General features: G+C 36.2%; 1 long non-coding RNA gene across 1 annotated transcript; it reads left to right on the top strand.

Moving 5' to 3' along the window:
* The first annotated feature begins 1,886 nt into the window (after positions 1-1,886).
* On the top strand, positions 1,887-19,170 carry LOC106727556. The gene is made up of 2 exons (XR_001363783.1): positions 1,887-2,310; positions 17,592-19,170. It is a non-coding gene; the product is annotated as an uncharacterized LOC106727556 (long non-coding RNA).
* The last annotated feature ends 1,752 nt before the right edge of the window (positions 19,171-20,922 follow it).

Genomic DNA, 20,922 nt, shown 5'->3' with positions numbered 1-20,922 from the left:
GTATAAATGGAGAGATTTAGAGTGAGTCTGATGGGATTTGATGATCTGAAAGGTAAGAGATATTAAATATATATTTTAGTTTCATGAGTCACTGCAATAGTTTCACATTAGACTGAAGCCTTGGTTGCTGCTGGTGTAAAATGTATTTTGAATAAATGGAGATATAGTTTGGGGACATTAGAATGAATTGAATGTGATTTTTGGTGCTCATAACTAAGATCTGATTTGCATAAAGAAAAAATCCTATCCATTAATAAAAATGCATGTCAGCAAACCTCTTTATATATTAAAGCTCTGATCTCTACTATGACTAGTTCTAGATCTAATGATTTTTACATAAATCTATTTTAGGATAAGAGCCCAAGATTCTTGTGTTTTTTGAAAGAATTCCCCTGATCCTTTGGGTTTGAGCCTGAAGTCAGTCTACATTTAAAATCATCTTCATTTTTATACTGAGGGACATGAAAAGCCACAAACCCAATTTATGCCCCCAGGGTCTCACACAATGGAGGCACATCAATTTTAAGCTTGTAAAGTGAGTGAGGTTTGCTATAATCTTCTGTGAGCCCAGCCCTTTCTGCATTCCTTCCTATGTTTCAATCTTTTGTTCTCTAATGACTCAATCTCACTTTTCCTATCAACACCTATTTTTCTAAAATAAATAATTTTTATTAAAATTTACCAACAGAGCTCAATACCTGAACATGGTAAATTTAATCTGTTAGCATAGGCCATGGTATGCAAATATCAATAGAAAACAAAATTCTAGCCAAAGAAAAGAAGTTCTAATGGGAAATTAAAGACAACTAAAAATGTAAGTGGGATATATTCCTCTCTTTTGTAAAATCACAGTGGAGAAAATTTAAAAACAATGATTCAAAAGGATAATTGGTTCATACTGATGTTACATTTCTGTCCACCCCTCTGAAAATTTTACAGACATTTTTGATGAAAAAAATTCTTAAGGGAACAAAGAAGTTTCCTTCTCAGTGTGACCTCTAAAAACATTCTCTGACATGAAAGAAAGACTAAATTCATATTTTTTCCAATTAATACTAAAATAATTTCATTTTATATAATTAATATGTTGAAGAAATTTTGAATATACATTTTATTTTATTAAATAATGTATGCAAATTTAGTTTTATTAAAATTTATTTAATTGCAATTATTATAGAAAATCTGAATTCTTGCCCTGACGATGTTACTTCTCAACTTTATAAAATCAAAGCATTGAATTTATGAGATAATATTTAAGGTAGTCTGATTCTTTCAATAAATATATTTTTTTGGATTATATCTTCCAGTAATTTCTTTTTCAAACACATGCAAAAATGGCAAACTTTCTGAGTCTTTACATATTTGAAATGACTTTGTTTTCCTTTCATACTAGACTGGTATACTTTAATTTTACAAGAAACATCAGATTTCTATAGTAGTCTTGCATATTATAAATGCATAACTTTAGTGTGTTCCTTCCCCTTGAAAATTACAATCCAAGTGAATCACTTACACGCTTAGGGGATAAAATAAATTCCTGGACTTCTCTGAGGGCTGTGATACATTAACTCATGTAGGACACTGTCATAGTTGGGTTTCTGATGAAAAATAAAATTTTGAATGAATTTTTAAGTCATTATAATTTGAGTTTTAAACCCTTCACTCATGAGCTTTGCCCATCAGAGCAGTTATGGTGAAGCAATAGCCCATGCCTTACCTTTAGCCACTGTTTTGTATCAGTTGGGAAATCAAAAATTTCATTGTACAGACTTCCTGGTAGATACTTGGAAGAATTGCAACATATTTAGCATGTCTGGAAATGTCTTTTTTTTTTTTTGCTGCCCACATCTTACAAAGACATAATTGCCTGGTGGGTGCCTTTTGGGATTTTTAAGGCTCTTGTGTGAATAAGGAGAAGTGCAGACATGTGGGCAGAGCTGGTCATTTTCATTGTGGATCTCATGCTTGCTTTGGGCATTTTTGCTATCCTATATGCTGTTTACTTAATAGCAGCCACGGGTATTTTGATCTTAATCCTTCTCTATATTTTCAAAGGGGAGATGGGAAAAAACTGTGACTTCAACAAGGGCAGAATCTGGGTACTGGATTCTGGCGATGCTTCTGGAAGCCATTCGCAGGCAACATAGCGAGAATCAGCTCCAGGATGGTTCCTGTTCATTTTCCAGCTTCAAGAGAAGGGCCTTCTTGCCCAAGGAGAGTGGTTCTCTCTTCTGAAGAGTGAGGAGCTCTCTGCAGTGGAGGAGACCCATGGGAAGACTTGCTGGAACACCGGACCCACCCATCTGAGAGGTATCTTTTTAAAAAGATATCCTGGCCCCCAAATCATATAAGCTTCTGGTTCCATTAAGTCTGCATTCACTACTCCAGAGTAATACCTGCTATTGAACAAAGAAAACTTGTGTACAGTGTTATATCTTATTCATCAATGAATAAGATACCAACCAGTATCTTTTTTTTCTATAAAAGAGATATTTTTTAAGGTGAGCATGTGGAATGTTTAGTTTAATTCTCCTTTTGTGAATAAGATAATACGAGTTACATGCATGATTGAGGTCAGTAGAGGAAAAATAAACTAATGCTTTTGATCACTATCTTCCTTTTTTCAAAAATGGACTTGGTGGCCTCTATGGGGACTACAAACAGTTCTTGTTTTCAGCTGAAAAGTCCCAATTATTCAGTAAATCAGGGAGTCCTACCGGTGTTATTTTCTCTCCCAAGCATTGGTTAGACACAGGTTGGGAGGTTGAAACTTCTGTTCATTCTTCTCTTAGCAGTTTGACTAAAGCTTGGGAGAAGAGAAGAGTTTGAGAAAATGGATGTTCCTTCCATCTATGGGTTGTATTTCCTGGACTCTAAGTGGCAAAAGTAGTTGTTCTCGAGTGGACAGTGTATTCTCAACACAGTCCTTGGAGCAAAAAACAATGTTTGAGCATGTGAAATGGCAGAAAGGAAATTTACTGTCTTTTGAGTCTAGTGTCCTGTGAACAGTGGAGATTGTAAGGAAAAAGTTTCAGGGTAATCTAAAAATAACACTTCAAACCCTGAACCTGGACTAGTTTGGAATTACCTGGTATCTTGTTTCTATTTCATTGCTTCAGTTCAGTGGAAGAAAATGGATCAGTTTTGCCTTAGTTCTTGTCAGGGAAATGACCACAATATGTGTTTGGATTTTTATGGTATAATTGCATATTTTTATAGTACATAGACACATTTTTCTCATAACGATCACTATCTTCCTTTTTTCAAAAATGGACTTGGTGGCCTCTATGGGGACTACAAACAGTTCTTGTTTAAAGTCCCAAAGTCCCAATTATTCAGTAAATCAGGGAGTCCTACCGGTGTTATTTTCTCTCCCAAGCATTGGTTAGACACAGGTTGAGAGGTTGAAACTTCTGTTCACTCTTGTCTTAGCAGTTTGACTAAAGCTTGGGAGAAGAGAAAAGTTTGAGAAAATGGATGTTCCTTCTATCTATGGGTTGTTTTTCCTGGACTCCAAGTGGCAAAATTAGTTGTTCTCGAGTGGACAGTGTATTTTCAACACAGTCCTTGAAGCAAAAAAACAATGTTTGAGCATGTGAAATGGCAGAAAGGAAATTTACTGTCTTTTGAGTCTAGTGTCCTGTGAACAGTGGAGATTGTAAGGAAAAAGTTTCAGGGTAATCTAAAAATAACACTTCAAACCCTGAACCTGGACTAGTTTGGAATTACCTGGTATCTTGTTTCTATTTCATTGCTTCAGTTCAGTGGAAGAAAATGGATCAGTTTTGTCTTAGTTCTTGTCAGGGAAATGACCACAATATGTGTTTGGATTTTTATGGTATAATTGCATATTTTTATAGTACATAGACACATTTTTCTCATAACAATATCTGTCCAATTTGCAGAAGAACTGATAAATTGATTCCATTTTAGCCATTGTGATTACTACTTCTTAAACCAAGCCCTTGTCCTCAGATTTCATCTCCATTGCTCTGTGGATTTTTGACATCTCAACTTTTTGAAGTATTTCTTCCCAACAAACTGAAAAAATTGTTTCAGTCTGTATGTAAGGTAACACTTAAATAAACTTCTTACCAAAAAAGTAGCAAAATTACTCAATAAGGAAAATAATTAGCTTAGTCCCATAGACAGTAAATACTTAACCTTTTAGTAGATTTTGTGTTCTAATTGCAAAAAAAAGAAGAAAATGGTAACTATGTGAGGTGATAGATATGTTAATTAGCTTGTGATGATTACTTCACAATATACATGTATATCAAAACATCAAGTTATATACCTTAAATATATACAAATTTACGTATATATATATATTAGTATAACATCAACTTATGCACCTTAAATAACTATAACTTTCAATAAAAAAGCTGAAAAAATAGAAAAAATGTGTCAAAAATAAAAAATAAACTAAAAGCCCAAGAAAGAAAAAAAATACTTAAACTTTTAGAAAATGATGAATTAACTTTGAATAATTATGTTTCCCATGTTTTAGCCATGGCATTTGTTCGAGTGTAATAACTGCTCCACAGGAGAAACTGATAAGTTTTGTTGAATGAGTACAGATTGTAGTAAGGAATTTGAAAATAATTCACCGTTACATATTTTCCCAATTTATACACAGCTGTAGAGGGGGTGACTTATCTGGTGGGATGTGAGATATACAACTAGTCCAGACCTTAAACTATTGCCCCTACCTGCTAACTACCTGCATGGAATTTACAATTACAGAAGCATTATTTTGTGAAATGGTTTTTCAATTCTAAGAAAACTTAGCTATTATGCAAATATCATGGAAGAGTTACACAGATTTTTTGTTTCTTTTTGTCTTTAAATTTTAATTACCCAGCGACTTCTCTAGAAGGCCCAGAGGGATAAGGACACAGCTTAGATCCATTTTGATTCAGAGGTGACAAAGGAGTGAGTCCTGAATATGAGACACTGTCTGAAGTCAGGGATCCTAGGGAAGAACTAAGGGGCGAGGGTATGAGAGGGAAGTATGGACAAAGGGTGAAGGGGCATGACATGCAAGCCTTGGGTATGATCAAACATAACATGTTGCCTTGTGTAAGTGTTTGGATACTTAAGAATCAGCTACACTTGACTGTGTAAACAGTCAGCGGCGATGGGCCACAGTTGCACCCCAACAAAGATTTCTTGCAACAGTCTTTGCCATTTGTCCCAGGGCTCTCTTACCTCCTGTCTGCTCCTAATGTAAATAATTAGGGTCTATGATAATGACTCGGTAAGAAAAGAAACCAGTACTGCTTTATATTTTGAATATCTTTGAGGTTTGCCTTCAACCTCCACTGTGTACCTTACTGCTGCCTTCACAGCACCTGCTGGCTCTGCAGGGCACTGGGGTAGCATGCCCCACCTGGCTCCTGCAGCTCCCTTGAGGTCCTTTCTGCACCCAAAAGCTGTAACTGTCCGGTGGGTGGGTTCCAGAAACCTAGACTTAGGTCTGATACATTCTAAATGCTATTATGTGAGAAGTCATTTCTAAGACATGTTCTTTATCAGAGAGATTCGGCTAGGATTCCTTTGGGCATTATTTTATAGAAAGTAGTAGCACAGTCTTAAAAGCCAAAAGGACCTTGAAAGTGATTGAGTGCACTTCTTATCCAATTAAGAAATGTCTGCTACAATATTCCTGAAAGATGGCTGTCCAAGTTCTGCTTAAGCATTTCTCATAAGCTGTATAGGGCAGCCTGTTGTTTAGAAGTTCTCTGTAATATCCAATAGAAATGTAAGTCCCTACAACTCTTCGTCCTATATTTGCCCTATTAAGCAATTTAGAAAGTAGTTGACTAAGCACAGTGACTTCACTGGACTCACAAATTCTAAGAAGAAAGAGGATCTTCTCTCCTTATGAATTTTCTAGTTGCTACTCACACCATTAAACAATGTTGCCCTTTTCAGTGTAAATAGGCCTTATTTAAGATCATAACTCCTACATTAAATCTCGGCTTTATGGTGGACTTTAATAGAGGATTCTTAATTTGTCTTTTCTGACTTCTTATACATATTTGCTAATCAGAAATTTTGAAATTCATTTCTTCTAAGCTTCCTAAAGTCTGGGAGTGTTGCCAATTTGCACTGAAGAATAGCATCTTATTAGCACATTCGTAACGATTAAAATATAATTCTAATGCACCCTGACCCAATTTCACAGCACATCAAAAATTTAATTCAACCCCAGATGATTCTCACAGATGTCCAATCATTTTCCAGTGGATGTTGTTATATGGGAAGTTAGATGAATTTGAACATTTTGGAAAACTGGCAATCCTATCAATACAATTGTATGTGAATACAGGAAACAGCAACACTTAGAATATCCTAATCTTCATAGAATAGTCCCTTTTATCAAAGAGAGCTGAAAGTGGAAAAAATGGGAACAGGCTCATTGTCCTGTATCTGATGGCAGTGGAACCAGCTCAGGTGGACCTAGGGCTCTGAGGGGAAGGTCCCATGGCCCATGGCTTTGTTACTAGGCTTGGGGGCTAGAGTGATAGAAGCCCTAGTTTTTCTCACTTTGTGGATGGCTGAGGGAGAGCAAGACAAGGAGGGAACTCAAGTCCCGGAACTTATGCCTATTGTCCCCCCCTTTTCTTGTTTCTGGTGACATTTCTGAAATATATAAGCTTTTGGATCTGGAAGTCCAGATAGGATCGTGGCCACACCCACTTTGGGAGTTTATTTGTGTCAAGTCCCTGCCTTTGTAAGCTTCCATTTGAAAAGAAGGGGGTGCGGACCCCATGACTTAGAAGGCTTCTTCAGGTCTCAAATACTGTAAACTCTACAGAATAAAATGAGTTAGAATTAGAAACACAAAACTTGGTCAGCCATGATGGCAATTTGTACAGAGGGTTTCTTAGGGTCTCTCAAAATGTCTTGCTAACAATTGGGGGACAAGATGTGGGAGCACACAAGGGACAAGGTGACAGTTTTCAGGAGCATTTATAGAATTGAAGGAAAGACTCCTGAAGTAAACTTTCTTAGAGACCCAAAATGTATCCCCATGTTCCTATAGCAACACCTGCTCACAATTAAAGAGTGACATCATATACACACCTGCATCCCAGAGGCATCAATTATCCCAGTGATTCAGACAGGCTGTCCAAACTTCTAAACCCATGAAATTTTGTTGTTTTACAAGCAGCACATGTCTTTTGTATTCAGTATTGATCACTTAGAGTACTTTTCCTTCAGGATCCCAATTTGTTCACTCGTGAACAAATGAACACACAGTGTAAATAATATCAATAGCCATTCCTGGGCTAATATTTTAGTATTTTAAGGGTCAACTGAGTAGATGCTTTTTGCTACCCACTGTACTAGACAGTTTGGCAAAACTAGGAGACACATAATGCATAAAATTAGGCTTCAAAAGTGTTCCCATTATGTTTCAATTTGAAATGATCGATGAACTAGATCACTAATTAGAAACCTCAGACAAAGTAATCAACTAAATAAATTTAATACTTTCCCAAAAGTTACAATTTCAATAAAACCTCAGAGTTTTCCAATTTTAATGTTATTCATTAATATCCTTTTATTTGAATGAGCAAATTAATCCAGGTAATCCAACTAATTTGTGTTGTAAATCATCTTAGTGCCTTAGAAGACAAACTCTGCTAAAAGTAAAAAGATTGTTTTGCAATAATTTCTTGAATGTGGCTCCAAAAGTACAGGCAAAAGGAGTAAAAATAGATTAACTACTTTTCATCCCAATTAAAAACCGTGCATCAAAGAACACAATCAACAGATTCAATAAGCAACTCAAGGGATGGAAGAATATATTTGCTCATCATATATCTGATAAGAGGTTAATATCCAAAACATATAACGAATTTTTACAACCTAAAAACAAACAACCCTACACCTGATCATAAAATGGACAAAAGAGTTGACAGACATTTATTTAAAGAAGATATACAAATTATTAGTAAGCACATGAAAAGATGCTCCACATCACTAATTATTAGGGAAATACAAATCAAGACCACAGTGAGATACCACCTTATACTCACTAGGATGGCTACTATTGACACCAGGAATAACAAGTGTTAGTGAAGATATGAAAAAATTTGACCCCTTTGCACTGTTGGTAAGGAATGTAAAATCATGCAGCCACTATAGAAAACAATATGGGGGTTCCTCAAAAAAGTAAAACTAGAATGACCATATGATCCAGCAATTCCACTTCTGGACATATACCCAAAAGAATTGAAAGCAGACATATTTCAAAGATATATTTGTACACCCACATTTACAGCAGCATTAATCACAACTGCCAAAGGTTAGAAATGTCCATTGAAGGTGAATAAACCAAATGTGGAATATGCATACAATGAATATTATTGTCTTAAAGAAGGAAATTCTCATCGCATATGCTACATCATGGATAAACTGGGAATATATTATGTTGTGTGAAAGAAGCCAGTCAGAAAAGGATAAATACTGTATGATTCCCCTTATACGAGGTACATAGAATTGTCAAATTTATAGAGACAGAAAGTAGAATGGTGGTTGCCAGAGACTGGGGTTGGGAGGTGGAGAGTTATTATGTAATGTGTATAGAGATGCAGTTTTGCACAATGAAAAAGAATTCTGTGAATGGATGGTGGTGATGGTAACACAACAATGTAACTGTACTTAAGGATACTGAACTGTACACTTAAAACTGATTAGGATGGTAAATTTTATACTATGTGCATTTTATCACAATTAAAACAATAATAAAAAATAAATGAATTAAAACAGCAAAATTTGATAATAATATTTAGTTTCTAAATCAATAGGTAGAATAATGTACAAATTAAAGTTGTTTTGTTGGTGGTGCCTGGGTATAATAACTAGGCTATAAGGAATGGCACCCTTCATGGGGCATTTTATATAGGTAAATTACCCAGATTATTTGGCTTTTAAAAATTTGCATAAAACATACATGCCCTCTCTCAACTCTGGCTGCACAGTAAAAATCACTCAGAAAAGCTTTTAAAAATAATAATTTTTTCACCTGGGGTAAAGCCCTGATATGTTTTTAAATAAATATCCTCAGGTGATCATAATGTGTGAGCAGAATTGAAAATGACTGCCATAGGCTCTTTACCATTGAATTATCTTTATTGGCCATCATTTCCTTTGTACTTGGCACTAATAACCATGGGTGTCCCCAGTAATTAGCTAGATTTTCATAATGAAAAATTCTATATTGGTGAGCCCAGCATAGAAATCCTACAAATAAGTACTGCCAGTTCTTACATAAATTGAAAACAACTCATAACAGGTTTAATAGCACATTTATCAAATTTGGTTTCAGTCTTAAAGAGGACAAGTCAATAATTAATTTGATCTCACATGCTGTAAATTCTTAGGAAGGCCATTCAAATACTTTTAAGAAAATGTAACAATTAACTGAAGGCTCCTGTCAAGAGAGATCAAAGCAGCTCTGGCCAGTGTGGTTCAATTGGCTGGGCATCATCATGTGCACCGAAAGGTTGCTGGTTCAATTCCCAGTCAAGGCACTTGGCCCCGATTGCAGGCGGCGGCATGCAGGAAGCAGCTGATGGATGTTTCAGTCTCACATTGATGTTCTTTCTCTCCCTTCCTTTTTCTCTAAAAATTAATAAACTATTCTTTAAAAAAAGAAAAAAGAGAGAGACCAAAGTAAGGAAAATAAAAAACGATTGCAAAACATTTACTGTGTAATTGTTCTTATGCAAAAATCCCCAACTAGGTGGCAACCATATTTCCAGAGATTCGGGAAGGCTTATTATTTCCTTTGGGTAAATTTCCAACCCTGAGTTCTTCACAGAGCTCCAGCCATTCCTCATATTGCCTCATTACAGGTTAAAGTCCTGGCACCAAATTGAAATCATGTTTTATCTTTCCTGTGGGAGCTATAGGAGTAGACCCCATTTAAAGTATTTGTCCTACACATGGCTGCAAGAAAGAATGATCTTGGTAAGACATAACATGGGCATTTGTTTTTATGCCCAAAGACTTGCTGTAGCTCCCACTCACTGAAGGAGAGTAATGTGAATACCTTAATTTGGTAGTCTTAGCCTTCTAATCACTTCCAGTGATTCCAGCATGGGCTGGCTGAGATTCAGCTGATCTAGGCTGGACATGGCTGGGCTGGGCGCCACGCTGCAGGTGGGACCCATGTCAGGTCCACAGGTCCCTCATCCTCCTTGGACTGGAAGCTACTTGAGGCATGGTCTTCTCATGGCAATGGAAGGAGCAAAAGAAAGACAGAGAGACACTTGTGTTGACTCTTAAGGTGTAGGCTTGGAGTTGGCACACTGTCATTTTATCACTTTGGGTCACATTCCTTTGGCCAAAGAAAATGACATGAGATCAATGGGGCAAAGAAGTACACTCCTTCCATGGAGGTCATAAGGAGGGTGAGAATATGCTGAAGAATAATTTAATATGTCCACAAGGCATAATAGAACACAAAATTTTGTAGCCAATAACATTATCAATATTATAAATTGGCCCATATTTTAAATGAAATAAAATGCAAGCTTAACATTGACAGAGCGAAGTTTAATATAGGAGTTGAAATCCACATGTTCTACTTTTTGAAATTTTCCATTACTCCAATTAAAAGAATTGGGTCCATTTTCTGAGGGGGTGGGTGTGGTTAGCAGCTGAGTCAACCCTTTCTATATTACTCCAATTAAAAGAATTGGGTCCATTTTCTGAGGGCGGGGAGGATGTGGTTAGCAGCTGAGTCCACCCTTTCTATGGCCGTTTTTGAAGGCTGAAAATTGTTTCATTGTGTGTTCTTTGAATTCCTTCCTCTACTTCCCTTTACTGGTGGCTCAGCTTCCTAGAAGTGTACGCAGATGGGCCAGATGTCAGTGCTATCTTGGTAGAGAAAACAGGGGCTTTGAGGTGGGCAGCATCCTAGGTCCACCACGGACTGGCTGGACTTGGGCAAGTCATGGAAACACAAGTTCACAGTTTATTTGATAAAACATGCCCAAACTGACAAATAGGTTGCTGTATTGATTAAATGAGATAAAATATGGAAATGCAATTCAAAATATTAGCCAGAAAATAGATATCCTTATTTATAATTTGTCCAGACTACAGTCTCTGTTGGTTTGAGTTGTCTTTCACTGTGTTTATTTACTTAATTTAATATATCTTTAGTTAGTAGCTAGGTGTTAATAAGAGCAGAGCAAAATTTTTCACTTATAGATAAATAGCTAATAGAATTCCTATTTTAATTAATTTTTCTTAAAGACTACTGACAGAAATAGGATATAATAAAGATTCTCAGTTAGCTAATTATTTAAATTTGGTTTTAATAATATGAGCTACCATAATTGTTTCAAATTTTCTATTTTATAATATTACCTAATAGATTTGACCACAAAGAAGATAACTTACTGAAGCAAGAAATTTTACCCTTCTTTTTATTACATGTTATTTATATATTTGTTATCCAAATATATATCTCAAGGCTGACTAAAACCCAATCAACTAGCTCTCTTAAAGTATTTAAGAATGTCCCAATTCCCCATTTCACTTGACATGTGAATGGTTTGCTGAATAAGGAAAAAATGATGATGCATATATTTTGGATATGTTTTATCTCAAGTTTTGATCTCTAGCAGTTTTACTAAATAATATCTCTGAAACACTATGGTTTCATGTTATTGTTAGTCATGACAAGAACAAAAGGATCAAATCACAGATTTTTAAAACACGACTTATGTTTCTAAAGTAGGCCTGCCAAATTTAGACAAATATATTTGGAAAGACTTTTTGTTTCTAAGGGTTATGCTCTTTATAGCCAGGTTTATTTAACTAAAGAGTGCTTGTAGTGTGATTGAGAAAAATAATATAACTTTCATGGACTCATGGGACTGTGTTTACATGCTCACAAATTTCAGATATATAATTAATCATTCAGAGAAAAAGAACAATAGTTGAAAATAGCCACAACTATAATAAGACTTATTGGCAGCTATATAAAAGCCATCTTTTTAAAATTATATAGTGTTTTATGAACACCAATACATGAATAAATATTAAATTTGTCCAATTATTTTTGGTCTAAAAAGTATCCACTCTTGGAAAGTTTCTAAGTTACTATATAAACATTTTCAGTATTTCTAGAGTTTAGACAAGCTCAAAACTTAAAGTGGAAATGCTGACCTCTGGCCACAGGGCAGCACATTATGAGAGTCCCCAAATGAATTGCTGCACAATAGACATCATTCTTTTTTTTCTTTAGTGATGAAATAGTCTTTCTTTTAATAAAGAATGATCAAGACCCTAAGAAAGCTTGGGGTGCATCAGATGGATGCAAAAGGATTTTAATTCCAAGTAGTAACATATGGAACATCAATCGCCAAAGTGTTTCCGTTCTCCAACCCTGCATGCTCTTTGCAACTGTTCTCATCAGAATGTGACTGTGTCTGTTTTCCCACCTCCTGACTCTGGGCTCACCTTTGGACTTGGCTAGGCCAATAGAACATGTCAGAAGTGAGGGTGAGCCAGTTCCCAGCCTGGGTCTCAAGGGATCTCAAACTTTGCTCACTTTTGGAGTCCTGCCAGCACCTTGGGAATAAGCCCTGGTCAGAATGCTTGAGGATGAGAGCACATACAGAGGGGAGCCCAACTGTCCTAGTTGAGGCCATGCTAGACCAGCCTTCAGCCAGCTGACCCCCAAAGATAGGAGAGAGCCCACCTGAGTTCAGCAGAGCTGCCTGCCTGACCCACACCTGGCCACAGATGCATGAGGGAGCCCGCTGAGACCAGAAGACCCAACCAGCTGACCCATAAACTTTTGAGCAGTCAGAACTACTTAGTATTCTTAGTCACTACTTCTGGGCTGCTCTAACACATGTTGATAATGCATTGTTGTTCTTTTTTAGAACTAAATGTTTTTTGCTTTTGTTTTAATTTTGTTTTTTCCACCATAACTATTTTCATGCTAGATTTCCTCAAACTCTCATTGGTTTTTGAGTAGAATTTTAAGTAGAATTCATCGGCTTAAGCACATTTTCATAGAAACTCCTCTGTAATTAATGCCTTTTTTTGTCCTATACCTGAGGCTACTATAAGTCTGACTCTGCCACTGGCAAAGAAGAAGCTAAATAACTTTTCTAAATAGCACTGACTATACCACAAATTGAAGTCCAAATCCAAAAAACGCCTAGTAAAATGAATATTAGTTTGAATTGAACTCAAAATATTGAAAGCAGAAAAGATGACAAGATGACAGAAAGAAACCCAAATATAACTGTCACTCAAAAATGTCAATTTATAAAGTTAAAATGAATAAAAATATTATCATGGATTTGGTAAACTGCAGCAAATACATATTGTATAAAACATAGATAATATAAAGTAAAGGAATACTAAAAGGGTAAACTTTTAAAGAACGAAAAAATCCCGACCAGAAAAATATTACTATGCAGTTGAGAGTGTGATATTAATATCAGAGAAGAGAAGCTTAAAAGAGACAAAACACATAAAGATGAAAAGTCTAATTCACAGCAAAAATTTTCCTAAAAAACAATATAGCAAAAAATGGTAACCAGTAAACATCATAAAACAAAAAATAGAACCATAATCTATAAAAATGCTAGGAAGCAAAAATAATTATTGATGTGTAAGAACTTTAAGTTCTGAACAACAATTGAACTTAAAGTTATAAAAATATATAAATGCTACATTCTTATAACAAAGAATATATTTTAATCTCACATATTCAAAATCTCATATATATTCATACATACCAAAATGTTTCCATGTATTAGAACAAAAGTAGAAATATTACAGACAACATTCTAGATGTGTATACACACACACAAAAAAAATTAAAATAAAAAATAATAACCAAAATTGAAGAGAAAAAGTGCAACTACCTAGAAATTTTTCATTTTTCTCCCATAAAATATCTGGGATCAAAGAAGTAATAAATTCTAGTTGCAGAGTAACTAGAAAGTTATTATAATTAAAACGATAAACATTAAAACCTGAAAGCATGGAAAAATACACAGCCTTACCTACCTACATAACTATCAAGAAAGAGTGAAAACAAAAGAATTAACTACTGAAGATCAAACATTAAAAAATAATAACAAAATAAGCCCAAGAAAATGTAAGAAAATAAGGCTTAAAGCAAAATAATAATAATAATAATAAATTGAAAGACAAGTGACTAGGGGCAAAATAGTACTGTAATAGTAACTTACCAAAAACTTAATAAAAAAAAAAGGAGAAACACAATATTAAAATTTGAAATGCAAGTAACCAAAAACAGAGAGGAACTTAAAACTACCTAAAGAAAGTATTTTTCAAACTGCACATAAATTGAGAATTTGGGTGACACTGAGGGTGGTCTTGGAAAATAGAATTGACAAGATTGACACCCACTCAGAGAATAAAGCATATTTACACATTAGTTTCCCTGGAAGGACATCACAAGAAATTAATTTTAATACTTACCCTTTGGGGAAAGAGATCTATAGGGGAAAGAGAGAATTTCACTTTTCATTTCATCTCTTTCTGAACTATCTGAATTTTCTAGTATTATCCATATTTTATTTTATTTTTAATCTTCTGGGCTTACTGGGAAATGAGATTTTGTATATTTTTTATTAATGCAAATGGCAAAACAAAACAAAAAATAAGAGGGACAACTGCAGACAGGGTGCACAGGTTGGAGAGCAAGGAGTCAGGAGGGTGTGGTCGTGGGTGGAGAGTGGGGGGACAGTACCCAGAGACCTGATTCTGGGCAAGGTTTATCTGGAAGCAAGGGGAGGGCCGTGAGGTCTAGTCTAATGGAAGAGGCGACTAGCGAGGGGTCAGCAGCCAAACCAAGGCAAAGAAGGGGACAGCCCAGAGCAATGTTCCTACATGAAAGTGGATCCTGGGTTGGTCAGGGAGTCCTTCAGAGCATCCAAGCTGGCCTGCACCGGGTTATCTCTGCAGCTTCAGCTGTTAGAACACTTCCCCAGGTGCCCTATTGGCCGTCACTCAAAATCTCTTGTAGTTCTAAAATTCAAATTGTCTGTTTGTTTTTCAACATTTACTCAAATTTATTTTGGAAAAAACATCCCAATAACACAATTGAGCATGAGCACTCTGTGGTCTGGTACTCACTGTTTGGGGCATGCATATCACACCAACAGGAGAGTTACTAATGCAAACCAGTTAGTTCCTTCTACAACAGATTAGAAAAGGTAGGATCCTCATTCAGAAAGAAGCAAGTTAGCTGAATGAAATACAATTTGTTTTGCTTTGTCTATTCGAAAGTACATTTAAAACAAGCCAAATAGATACCATATGGCCTGTCAGTGGCTTGACATTGATGAACAATACATGATTTGTGTTCTATCTCCAATTTTCACACAATGAGTGTTCACTCCTCCCTACCTTCATCCTGGCAGTTTTTCATGGGCAGGATATTTATTTATTTATTTATTCATTTATTTATGTATTTGTGTCCTCTTTTCTCTACTAGATAAACTACAAACAAGTTTCAAACTAAAATACCTCCATTTTAATGAAGGTTTTCCTGCTGACCTCAGGCAAAATAAGTCTCTACCACTGCTATGAGCTCATACTGTTTTCTTCATACCCTCAGCACAGCACTAATTTTATGTTGTGGCTGTCTTTATGCTCCTGTCTCCTCCCATGAAACCATAGGCTCTTCAAGGGCCAGGGCTGTAGCCCATAGAAGGTTTTCTTTAAAAGGTTGAGATAAATGTATTCGAAATTAAAAACTTAAAAAAATTTTAGGTCAAACCATTTACTCACATTATAAACTTAGGTTCATATGTTCAATTTTGGATTGCAGTAATGATAATGGTATGTGGCTTTGCTTGGTCAACCCTAAGTATTAGCCAATTAAAGTAATTATTTTTAAAGTATAGATTTATTCTGTTTGGTTTTTAATCAAACAATAGATACTTGAAAAGTAAAATGTCCTCCATTTCCCCACCATACCACTTCTCAGAGGCAGCCACTGTGAAAAGCTTGGTGTTTATCCTTTCTTGCACTTTTTATGCATATCTATCTCTATCTCTATCTCTATCTCTATCTCTATCTCTATCTCTATCTCTATCTATCTATTATCTAAATCTGTATTTGTAATCTGTATAAATATCTAAATCTAATTACATATCTTGAACAGCAATGTATCTTTTTACTAGTGTTGATAGACATCTAGGTAATTTCCAGTTTTCATGTTTATATAAAAAGGTTCAGTGAACATTCTAGTACATATTCTTTCATAAGCATATGGAAATGCAGCTGTAAATTTCTGAAGTGAAATTTTTCTGTCCAAATGTATGCCACCCACTGAAAAGTTGGTAGATGTGTCCTCCAAAGAGTTCGTGTCAATTCATATCCTGACCAATGCTACATCAGGCTGGTTTCCCTTCCCAACCCCTGGAGTAATGATGACAATCTTTACTTAATCTGGTGGGTAGAAAAAATTTATTTTTAAAAAGTATCTTAAAATTCAAAAATAGTATTGAACATAACTGAATAATCTGAGCTAATACAAAGATGTTATTTCGCTCCCCAAGAAATACATCCAATAAGTGACTATTAAAGTGGTTCTAAAACTTTGCCCTGAGAACCAGTAGTACATAAGTGATCAGCACATGGAAAAAGTACTATTTTAATTAAAGATCCTTTAAACCTATAACTGAGCTTGTTTGAGGAGGAGCAACAATCCTTTACTAGAAATTAATATTTCAAATATATTTATACTTTCTAAAACCCAAGTACCATAGTCACCAGGCATCTTGAGAGTTCCCTAAGTGACAGATATTATTGCAATTAAAGCCAAAATTAGCTCTTGAAACTTGTAGAATTATACTTGTAGAAAACAGTAGATTAGAGTTTTTCAAACTTTAACATCCTCATGAATCACTGGACATCTTGGTAAAATGTAGATTCTGAGACAGTAGTTCTAGGTAGGGGCCCAGGATTCTGTATTTCTAAAAGCCTGTAGGTGATGTTGATGCTGCTGGTTTGAAGCCCACACTCTGTTAGGAAGGTTTTAGACCAGTGATGGCGAACCTATGACACACGTGTCAGAGGTGACACACGAACTCATTTTTGGGGTTGATTTTTCTTTGTTAAATGGCATTTAAATATATAAAATAAATATCAAAAATATAAGTCTTTGTTTTACTATGATTGCAAATATTAAAAAATTTCTATATGTGACATGGCACCAGAGTTAAGTTAGGGTTTTTCAAAATGCTGACACGCCAAGCTCAAAGGTTCGCCATCACTGTTTTAGACCTCAACTAGCTTAGCTCTTCGTATTATAGGTACACACACACACACACACACAAAAGATCAATAACGTACCCCGATACCAACCTTTTCAATTTAAAGAAACACACAGAATTTGCTTGAGAGTGTCAAGCTAACAAACATGTTATTTGTGTGACATAACTAATATGTGAACAGACTGTTATGAGTAATATAACATCTGTGGCTCTTAGAAAACAATACATAGTTCATTAAGGATGGCATGAATTATGTAATCATTACTTTTAATGTTTTGTTCTTTCTAGGTCAAACTACCATCTACACATGAATAACAATGAAATTCTCATAAACAAGAGAAATATCCAGGAGGCATGAAGAGTCGCAATGCTTCAAAAATGCACATATTATGACATTACAACCTCAGAAAAGATAGATTTTATAACTAAAAGCTCAACCATGAAGCGGATAAACAAGCTATTCAATGGCAGAATACTAACACTTGTTGAAATACGTTTGGAGCTTTAACTATATAGAGTCACCAAAATGTTCAAGAAGTAAATTGAAAAATTTTTCTTCAAAAATGCCTTAGCCAATCAAACATGAACGTTTTTGCCATTATGGCAAAGCCGACCATTGCCTCTGCTGGTATCAGTGTGGTCCATGGGGAAGCATCATCCTTCACTACCTGACTGAGGAACAGCGTGCAGGTCATGCTATCTTACAGTTTTGACTGGATGTAATTTCTCTCTCCACCATAACACCTTGTCAATACTTGTCACACTTATTGCACTCTGTATTTTACTTGCTTTGGTTATTTGTAAAGTTTCCCCTATTTCATCTTCAAATTATCCCTAAATTTTCACAACTGCACCTCAGCTGCTCTGTATTCTCAACAGTGACTTTCCAAATGTCATGAAGAGTAATAAATATTTTATGAATTAATGAATCCCCACAGAATCTAAATCCATATGTATAAATACTGTACATTTCCAGGAAAGATGAAAATTAATGAAGAAGAACCATCAGCTGAGAAATGAGCTTATCAGAGTTCTCAAAATTCAATAAGAAAGTCCAGAAATTAGGGTTCTAAACATTTGTCCATATCTTTACAAATGGTTCATTCCTTAAGAGTAGTTAATAAGCAGCAAAACTCTAGTTTTTAGGCATCCACACTTTGTTCATTGGAAGCCAAGTTGAGGCAAAGACAGTGTCAGAAGAGTAATTGGGTTGGGCAGGTATGTGAAGAGCCATGGGAAAAGGAGAAACAGGGGAAGCTTGCCATTCTGAAATGTGGACCTAAGCAGTACTTGGTTCCCCGGGAAGCTGAGCAGGACACAGTATGTGTATTCAGGAAGTCTACTTTAGGCAGTTCTATCCCAAACAACTGGAATGGAAGACTGGAAAGAGCTATTAAGCTAAACAACAGTGGGCACTGGGGGCTCAATCCTCCAGGGGGTGCTCTCAAAAGCTGCATAGAATATACCTCAAAATTGTCCACCCGAAGGACAAACAAGAGAATTACCCATCTGCTTTCTTCTCCCTTTGGTCAAGAGTTGACCCAGGGAGTCTTCATGACCTTGCACTTCCAGAATTGTACATGCTTTAGAACAGCTGAATGGTTTCCATAGGCATCTTAAGAGATGGCAAAAGAGAAGCTCCAGGACAGAGAGCAAGAGATAGGTGTTGCCCTGACAGTAGATGCTGTCAGGAGACACCGTCACCAAGCTGGCTGCTGTCAAAAGGCAGGCCAGAGGAGGTGATCTGGGGCACAAGAGAGTGACTGACACCAGCTCTTAGTGGTACATGCGTCTAATGCGAATCTATCTGCTCTGGAAATAATGAGCACAGAATCATATCCATCCCTTCTGGACAGAGAAAGGGGAACTCAGACCAAGAAGTAGTCAGAAAAAGAAATGAATTGGAGATCAGAGGACACCAGGGCACCAGGACATCGGCGGCATTGCCCTTGCCAAGAACCAAACTCCCCTCCTCTATGCTTCAAACACAGACCAGCACCGCAATATTAATGTCAAAAATTGAAAAATTGACTACTAAAATTTGAAGTTAAGAAAAACTCTAATAATGATTAAAAAAAAAAAAAAGATGGACAGCCAAGTGTGCATAAATGACACTTCAATTATACCAGACTCTTCAAAGAACTTTTCACAGAAAGTGCTTGCTGCCTGTTAGCAATCATTCTTACATAAAGGTAAGATAGATTTGCAGAGAGCAGGGATCAAATGCTATACTTCCAAATTCACCTGATTAAGAGAGGAGAGTTGGGCCTCCTGGTATTCTGGTGAATCCCTAAAGCTAACATGTTCTTCCCACTTGCAGGAGCTTCCATCGTTGGTGTGAACTGCCATTTCGACCCCACAATTAGTTTGCAAACAGTGAAGCTCATGAAAGAAGGCCTGCAGGCTGCCGGGTTGAAAGCCCACCTGATGAGTCAGCCCTTGGCCTACCACACTCCTGACTGTGGCAAACAGGGATTTATCGATCTGCCAGAATTCCCCTTTGGTAAGACACACATTCTATACACTGTCTCTGATGTCTTTATGTTTAACACATTCCAAATAAATCTATAGCTCATAGAGCTGTATCATAGTAAAGAAATGTATGCCTATCTCCTCAACACTAGCTCCCAGCTTTTCTTCCTGCAGCCACAAATCCCTTTATGTTAGATAGTCATAAAAGGAAAAGAAGGTATCAGCAAACAAAGATGACAGGTGGGATCAGCAAAGATTTTCATTCTGGTTCCAGCTCTGTTGCTAAGTTGTGTAACCTTAGCAAAATTCCTTAGTTCCTCTAGATCAGCGGTTCTCAACCTGTGGGTCGCGACCCCTTTGGGGGTTGAACGACCCTTTCACAGGGGTCGCCTAAGACCATCGGAAAACACATATATAATTACATATTGTTTTTGTGATTAATCACTATGCTTTAATTATGTTCAATTTGTAACAATGAAAATACATCCTGCATATCAGATATTTACATTACGATTCATAACAGTAGCAAAATTACAGTTATGAAGTAGCAATGAAAAAAATTTTATGGTTGGGGGTCACCACAACATGAGGAACTGTATTAAAGGTCGTGGCATTAGGAAAATTGAAAACCGGTGGGTTAGAGGCAATTAAAATTAGCTTTGAAACAGAGATTATTTATTTAAATTTGCAGACAAAAACCTACAAAACGGCATTAGATTTCCTTAATGAAAATCCCCTTGGCTGTGACTGAAGAACAAATTGGGAAAGAAACCAACATGTTTATATATCTGGTCTACAAACAAAGGACCTCACCAAACTGTGTTAAATAACAATTGCTCTGCTCTGTTCCGATAGGAACACATGGAAACCATTGGGGATTTTTTTATTCTCTTGTGTTAGTCATTGCTCTGGACCATCACCAATGTGGAGTCAAAGAGGAGATGGGTTTTGGCCCTCTTTTTTCCCACCAGTGCTTTCTGGTGGAAAAGCCAGAGGACAATGTATGAAAATTTGCCTTGAACACAGTGACTTCACCGAGGATAGAAGACTGAACAGAGCACAGAAGAGAGGCTTCATAGACTAAAAACTCACCACAATTCTTCATTTTCTTCTAATGGCATTATAAACACACCCTTCTCCCATGGCC

This window comes from Myotis brandtii, unplaced genomic scaffold, assembly GCF_000412655.1.
Source record: "Myotis brandtii unplaced genomic scaffold, ASM41265v1 scaffold45, whole genome shotgun sequence".
NCBI classification, from domain to species: Eukaryota; Metazoa; Chordata; class Mammalia; order Chiroptera; family Vespertilionidae; genus Myotis; species Myotis brandtii.
The sequence above is the reverse complement of the archived record's forward strand: the minus strand, read 5'-3'. Positions and strand labels throughout refer to the sequence as shown.